The sequence below is a fragment of the Seriola lalandi genome, unplaced genomic scaffold (genome assembly GCF_002814215.2).
Source record: "Seriola lalandi dorsalis isolate HSWRI2012SDOR001 ecotype SW California unplaced genomic scaffold, Sedor1 jcf7180002054735, whole genome shotgun sequence".
In the NCBI taxonomy this organism is placed as follows: domain Eukaryota; kingdom Metazoa; phylum Chordata; class Actinopteri; order Carangiformes; family Carangidae; genus Seriola; species Seriola lalandi.
The window spans coordinates 427,637-436,139 of record NW_019525288.1 but is presented as its reverse complement, the minus strand read 5'-3'; positions in this window follow the sequence as shown (position 1 = coordinate 436,139).

Genomic DNA, 8,503 nt, shown 5'->3' with positions numbered 1-8,503 from the left:
GGAGGGATGTGACATTGTTTTATATCAGAGTCTTTTATATCAAGACATTTCTCAAAACCAGAATATGATCAGGCTGACTTTTGAACACTGGAAATAAATCATGTACTCATCCCGGCAGTAGCCCCCGTGGCACTCAAAATTTCCCTGGAATTTTCTAGTTGATAATGTTGTCAAATTCTGAAAGAAAGACGTGAAATGCTTTAAAGATGCCATTTGTAAGTTTTGTCTGCCGCCGAACATGGCTTATTGCTGGATGCGGCTGGTGGTGATAATGGTTTCCTGCCAAGAGCTTCTGCTATTGTTGCGTTAACAAGGCAAGAGGTTACAATATGCCCCTATATGCTACTTCATTCTCTCTGAACTGGAGCAGACTGGACGCTACAGTGACTCACAATGGCAAAGTAGTATTATGAGAGGGGACGGGATGCAGCTAGCTAGAGGTCTGATGCTGAACTTGCAAACTTTCTTCTACAGTTAAGAAGGTGTTAATGCTAATGCTGGCTCTGTTGCCATTACAAAAATGTACACATGGCACCTTCAAGCTTTCAGAAGAGAAATTATAGTGACATGTAAGAAATTGTATTATTACTGTATTATATATTATATCTTGAAACTTCCACCCTACAAGAAAATGATTCAGAACACAGTCGCAAGAGCTTTAAAAAGTGTAATAACAGAGTATCCTGGCTACTGGTAACTTGTCATTGTTGATAGCTCAGCTGTGTCAATCTTGCATTGAAAATGACATTATTGACTACATCAACACTCAAAGAGGGACTCCATCGATTTTACACATTAAAGTCTGTTTACAGGTCTTGGGGAGTACCATGCATATCCGAAAAAAAGATGTACACAGCCTTTTGTGGCTCCATAGGGAGCTGCACAAAGTCTGATGAATTGTTTCATCTGAGTCAGCATTGGTTGGGTCTGAAGACAAGTTTGAAAATGAAAAAAAATCTAGAGGTGTGGAGTTAGAAAGAAGTGAGTTTACCAGACCGCTGTAGCCTGCTCCTTATCTCTGCTTGAGACTCGAGGCTATCACCCGCTACTAACATAACAAACCCAAATCTCCAACTCAACTGTTGAGTTGAGTTGCATTGTGGGTAATGTAGGTGTCAGATTTTGAAAAAATGAAGTATTTCTGGAATACATAAACAATATCTTTGGTTCTGCTGCATCGGTTTTTGATCGATATACAGTATTTTAATTGTCCATCGTGAATGCAATGCTGAATCGGTGAAGTATTAATTTTAATGAAAACAGGACTTTTTCAGAATGGCAAAAAGTCAACAAATATAGTGTTATCGTTTCTGTGCGTATGCAACTCAACATTCAAGTGCTTTAGACATTGATAATGTATTTCAACATCATGTGTACAAAGAAAACTGTGGTCAACAAAAATTGATACATTTTTCGATAACTTAAAAGGGCTCTTTTTTTTTTGTTATTTCCACTTACAGTTTTATGAATTCCACATCAGAGGGTTGTTCAAATGGACCCTTCTAGTGAACAAGTTCAAAGTTGTCCAGTAAATTGTCAACTAAACTGTAAAGCAGCGAAGAGAAGAGATTCAAACTGAATTTCATAATGATGTATTGATCCTAAAATGGAATACACAACTCAGAAAATCTCTGCACTCTGGCAGAAGTCCTGCCAAGAAGAACGACGGCATCAGTCTGCAAGCGTTGCGAATCAACAGTTGTTTACGTTCAAGTGACTAAAGCCCTATAGTGTCTGTAGTAATTATCTCAAGAGAAAAGGAAAAAGTCAGATGATGTTCTGGATAGATGGGTATCAAAACATTGGATGTTAAAGCCTCAGACAGCTGCAGACTTTACTCCGGTCGCATGGACGCCCACGCGGTTCTAGTCGCAGTCTACGTCCACGTCAGTCTGGTGTTCCACACATGCTTATTTCTCGATCCACACTCCATTACAGTTCATAGTGATAAAGCATCACAACGTTGTTTTCTGACCACTATACAAATCAAGAAGTAGAAGAGAACAAGTAGAAGAGAACAATCAAGAAGTAAGAAAGAAAATATAATGTGCAACTGCTTAACGAGAATAGGAGAATAGATCCAGTTCAATGCTATTTGGCTGCCTTTGCATTGTTTGAAAAAATAATCATATAAATGTGGGTAACACCGAATCTCCTCGCACAACCTCTCTTCGCAACAAGACTCCAATTATTAATCTGGCCCATGAGCAGTCGGTGCACTTGCTATGCTGTCTGCATGGTCACAAATTTTGGGCTACAAGTGGACGTGTACATAGGCAACCACATTTACCCTCGCGGCCATGATGACATTTACGTTACGTGGGCCAAGGTGGATCCTTGCAGACATGGGAGGTATGAATTGGCCTTAACATGGAAGACTGCTATTCATTTTCTGTTTTCACGAATGTCCCTGAACCTTAACCATGTGGTTATCACTGTAACCATGACAATGAAGGTCTTCTAACCTCAACTACGCACTTATTTTAAGCCATGCTACGATCTTTCCCTAAATAGGATGAAGCTGTTTTTGTGCCTAAACTTAACCAAACCTTAAAAATACTGTTGTCACGTTAGAGAACTGTTCTATTTTAATTCCTTATTCTGCAAAAACACTTCTGGCCATTATTCAATCTGCAACTCAGAAAGGGGAGATTGCGACCATATTTCCTGCCACTTGGCTGGTTGATGGAGGCATACAACCATGAGGTGGTAATTCTAGTTCAGCAGTGATTTGTAAGGCAGATGATAGGGGCATCAAATCAGAAAACTCTTCTATGCGTTATTCTAGAGGGTATGTGGCTCATGCAGCAGGATGATCCACTGTGGCAACCTCTAACGGGAGCAGCCGAAAGAGGAGGAAGTCATACTGAAGTGACAAAAATAATTAAATAAAAAAATTCTCATAAATGCAGATGGAATAATTTAAAACTGATGGCAATAACATACACTTATTGTTTATTGTATCAAGGAGACGTGTTCTGTGTTGACAAACAAAGAGGGTTTTGTAAAGGAAAATGTTGAAATTAATGGTAGGTGAGAATACCAATGAAACTTGCAGCTTCTCTTACTGAGTAACTCTGTTACCTAAGGTGACCAAACTATTTGTACATACTAATAAGGACCATAAAGGTGTTAAGTTGAACTTCCCTAACAGGCACAACAGAACAAACAGGAGAGTGATGCAGATGTGAATCAAGCACAGTCTGTACACACCCACACAGTCCTGAGGAGGTCTAATCAGGCAAAACAAGTGAAAACACCTGTGTGGGTGTAACATGGATGAGTAGTGGCTCCAAGTTTATTTGAAACAGGACAGACCAGGCTTGAATTAAAAGTCATTCAGTTGTAGAATTAATAGGACGTCAGGATGGATAAAGGTTTTAAGGCGCTGTGTTATGTTGTTCCCACACACTTTTTTTTCCCTCTATTATCTGCTTCTTATTGTGAATTACTGGATAATTTTACCACTAAATGTGTTGGACACAGCTTTGTTTTAATGGGTCACAAGTCAAAAATGATAGAAAACACAGCTCTACTCATTTTGTTTATCCCTGAAGACATGTATCCTGGGTATTAGGGCTATTATGCTTTTCATTTGCAGACCTGGCTTCAAAATTAGGATTCGTTCCCAGTATTCTGGAGAGGTGAAATGAAAAAGACAAATTTCCTCACGGGGATTAATGAAGTCTAATTTATATCAAAGAAATTTAGACACAGCATTCATATATTTGGCTGGATGCACAATTTGAAATGCTATGCCAGGTAACGTTATCTTCTTTGTTAGCTTAGCCACAAAGCTACAGTCCTCTCTTCTGTCATTGTAGTTTTGTAAGAATGATCTAAACAACAAACTCTCTCTAGTTTTTACCCTGCTGTGTTTATGGTGCTGCGTTTTTGTGCATATCATTCATTTGATGACATTTTATATTATAAGGTTTGTTTCACTTTAGCTATGAGTATCCACTTCCACGCCATACATGACGCTCTGGATTCCACCACTGTGACAGTGCTTTTGCAATGAATTTGAGAGGCGGAGCTTCTGAAGGAGCACTGAAGGGAGGGTGTATTTGTTTTGCTGTTGAGTTCAAATATCAACTGTCTCTCTCCAGCACTGCTTTCTCTACCTTTAACCCTGTCTCCATGGCAATTGCTGCAATGATGACAAATTTGGTGTCTCAATAAACAAAATGACTAAAAATTCTGGAGCCTCAACTGATGTCTCATTGTTGTGTGTTTTAGTAATGTCATTACATGTGTAACAAACACAGGAGGATATTTTACACTGTGTGCCTTTCAGACATAATATAACAGAATTGGTTTGTCAGAGTTTGTGTTTGCAGTCTGTGGGTTCAGACTTTAAGTCAGCACAGGACTTCAGTACACTCTGCAAATCGTGAAATGTTTATTTGCAAGGCTACCTGCATCGTACAGCTCATTCTCCTGAGGATGAGTCATCCACAGGCTACATACAGTATATTTAAGGTGGGCTTTGGATAAGCTCCTGGAGGAGAATGTAGAGGGGCAAAGAACACTGCTGAGCCATCACAGCTGTACTGATTTTCTGTCACATTGTTTCACAACAGGAGACATTACCTGGTAAAGGAAACTGTAAATCTCACCCATCCCCCGCTATAACCACTGCACAAGGTCCTGTCAACAGTCAGCTGTGTATTGATAAAGGGAGCCAGGTATTTGCTGCCACATTGTTTCTGTCCAAAATATGTTTGCTGGGAAAAATGTAGAGGGAGATTATTAAATGAAATATTACTGAAAAAAACAAAAAACTGCTGGGCGGAAAAAGAGGATGGCAAACAAACATGTAAGACAACGTATTAGATAAATTTCTGTTGTAGATATCATGAAAAATAATGCATAGTTTGGTAATATTCAGCTGGGAGTAAGAAACCATCTGTTTTTCTCTGATTTCTCTTCATTTCTGTATGTGACTGACAGTATAGATATAATGCCCTTGAAAAGGAAATAATGTTTGTTGTTACTTCAGATCGACCTCAGTCAACCAGGTTTTCACTGACAAAAACGAACACTCTTTTGAAATTTGGCATGTTTGTGGGAAGAAATACCATCTAAGGCTACCTGCCCTGTAACAGAATGTGCACCCTGGTCCCCCAACAATTATTTTCAGTGCTGATTAATCTGTTGATTCAGTTTTCGCTTAATTGATCAACTGTTTAGTTTATGAAATAGTAACAACTGCCCATTACAATCACCTTTAAAAAAGCTCAAGGTGACTAAATGTCTACTTTTGTCCCAAAGAAAAATTACAGAAAAGCAGGAAATGCCAAAATTATAGAAGCCACAGTCAAGCTTTTCTGCTAGGTAAACAACTAAAACGAATGGATAATCAAAACTCTTGGTGAATAATTTTCTGATGACTGACTAATCGAATAATTGACTGATCATTTGAGCACTAGTTTTAAATCTCTGCAAAGGTGTAAGCTATCAAGGCTTACCTTATCCAGAATCACTATGTTTGACTGCCTTTTGAGCTGAAGTATCGTCCCAAACGTGCTCCAATGTAGTAATTTTATTTTATAGTTATGTGTCTATTCCTTTGCTTCCCACAGTAGGATTCACTGGACACAAATGTACGTGGTGTAAAAAACAATCTGACTTGGCCCTGCTTTACATGCCAAATCCAGGGTGCATCCCAGGAATTTCCATAAACCCCATTTAAATATTTGCATTAAGCATCACGGGACAGGACAATGAGCAGAAGCAACGCTCTTGTGCCTTGCCTATGATGCCGTATTTTTGACTGAAAAAATAGTAAAATAATTTTGTTAATTTTCTACAACTGAACACTAACAGATTTTTCCTTTCAATCTTCTCCATGTTTGGTCTTTTTTCTATTAAACTGAACTATCCACGAATGCATGTGTCCCTCAAAAAGAAGTGTGGAGGAGCATAAAATAATAAATACAAAGGCTGCTCTTGACAACTATTTAAAGCACTATTTGAATCAGAAATATTATTCTTCACTTTTCAGCATGTTTACATCAACATGAGACACAGTGAGTGTATCAAGCATTCATACCCATTTTCAGGTGACTTTTACACATAGTTATTAAGCTAACAGAGGTAAAAACAAAAGCCAACAAACGACACTATTAGTGGTAAAAGGACAGACAGTGCTGGTTGTCAGCTCTCTACGAGTTATTCCACCGTGACATATTGCTTTAAGATATCAGGTCATCTAATTAGACAGGGGATGAAAAGTTCACAGCTGTGACGTTCTGCCTTGTGGGAGTCAGGAACATTGTAGGAGGGATCATATACTTATATTTGTATGTGGTAGTCTGTGTCTCTCTTAAAGCCTATTTTCAAACACTGGATTTAGCAGAAAAATACTCTGAATTTAATTTCGGTCAACACTCAAGGTTTCTCGGATCAGAATCAGAATAAAAAAATCACAATTAATTGCATCAGTTCTGTGTGTGTTTTGTGTGTGTGTGTGTGTGTATGTGTGTGTGTTTGTGTGATGGCATCTGGGGGTGTGTCAGGTTAAATGTTGATGTTTTATTGACACCTTTGTTTTTAGCTGCCTTGTCTGTTGTCTATGTTTATTACCAGTCATCTATGACTCTGCAAGAGGTTCATAAAAGGCTATTTTCCCTATAAATAGGGATACCAATAATGATAATAATAAAACAATACAATCTAAATTCCTTTGACAGCTACATGTTGTAATATAATGACAAATTAAAAGTGCTCAGTCTTGAGGGTGAAATGCCATTAAAGTCACTGTGATCTTTGTTTAACAATACAAAAATAGAGTTAACAACTTTGTGACGCATTTACACAGAGGTGTTTTTTACTAACAAATCACAACACATAGCATGTAATGTCTCTCATGGAGGCAAGATAAAACAATGGGTCCGACATGATCTGAGATTCTACCTGCAGTTGCTAAGCAACACCCACCTCCAACCTCTCAATCTGTCCCATTGGTCAGCAGGAAAAACGCACAAGGCGCCCCATTGGCTAAGAGAAAGTTAATAAACTTTAGCCAAGACCTGCCTCCCTGTGTGCGCACACACACTCTCCCCCTCTCTCACACACACAATGAAGAGATTCTTGTGAATGAGAGCATGAGAGGGTGTCAGTGCTTGCGCAGTACAGTGCTGATATATGCATTGAGCTCCTGAGCTAAAAATAAAGATCACACCGAATGCTGTGCCACTGAAAGTTGCAAGACTGAATTCAAAGTGACAAGTCTAGTTCTCTCCAGACAGAGCAATGAGGTCCCACCCTCATCACAGACAGATCCAGGAGGTATTTTGTGACATTTGTTTTTAGTATAGAGTTCTAATAAAAGCTTGTTCACAGCGCTTTTTCACATTTGATCAGGCTAAAAATGCAACATAGGAAAGCCTAAAATATTTTTGAAATACAATTCCAGTAAGGTATTTAACAGTGATTCCCCTACAGCCTCATCGGATGAGCTCAAGTACCCCTTCATCGACAATACAGTCATGTGCTTTTGAAAGGGTATTATGCCGGGTGTTATTTAATACTAATAATAATTTAATACTGTCTATTATATAAAAGTGGCTATTGTTACATTTTTCTTACAATTGAAATCTCAATGCTTAGGTTAGTTTGGTCAAGTCTGAATTTGTACTATCGGGTGTGGCAGAAACTGGACATTTCAATAGTTCTTCCAATTCCTATTTTTCTTTTTAGCTATTTCAATCATTTGTCTATTACATTTGGCTATTTCTGCAATCTATTATGCTAAGCTAACTTTATTGTTACACTTAGCTAACTTTTTCAACAACTGATTCATTACTTTAAGCTACCTCTTAATTTATGTATTACTTTTTGCTAATTGTTTATTCATTCATTTAGCTAATTCTGTGTTATTCTTCGCTAACTACCTAAACGATTTACTCATTACTTTTAGCTAACTATTACAACCATATATCAATAATTTATGAACAACTCTTATGTAACACAAATTGTAATCATAACTCTAGATTTTCTGCACTCTCAATCAAATGTGGTGTCATGTTAAAATGGACTCTGGTTGGTGGGAGGTGTACGTACGGGCTTATCGTAGCTGGTAGCTTACTTGTTATTGCAAATATTAACGATTCTTAACATCAAAATCCCAAATTCCTGCTTTTTTCAACTGTTTCCATGTGTCCCCAGGCAACTGCAGAAGTATGCCATGTGGTAAAAGTACCTTCGGTTCTTGGGTAAAAATTGAGTTAAACGAATTTGAAATGACACACAATTCTTTCAATGATTTATACGCCTTTATACAAAGGCGTATAGAATGGTTGCTTTTTTTGATAGGAAAAAAAAAAAAAGAAGAAAGTTCTTTGTGAGTTATGCTGTGAGTCACACCTAGGTCAGTTCGGTTTCTCTTGCTTTTCTGTTTCCCCTTTCCTGAGTCCGTCCAACGTCACTCATTTATTGTTGGAACATCTCATATCCCAAACTTCACTGAAAACCACAGTCAGACTTAACACCAATAGCA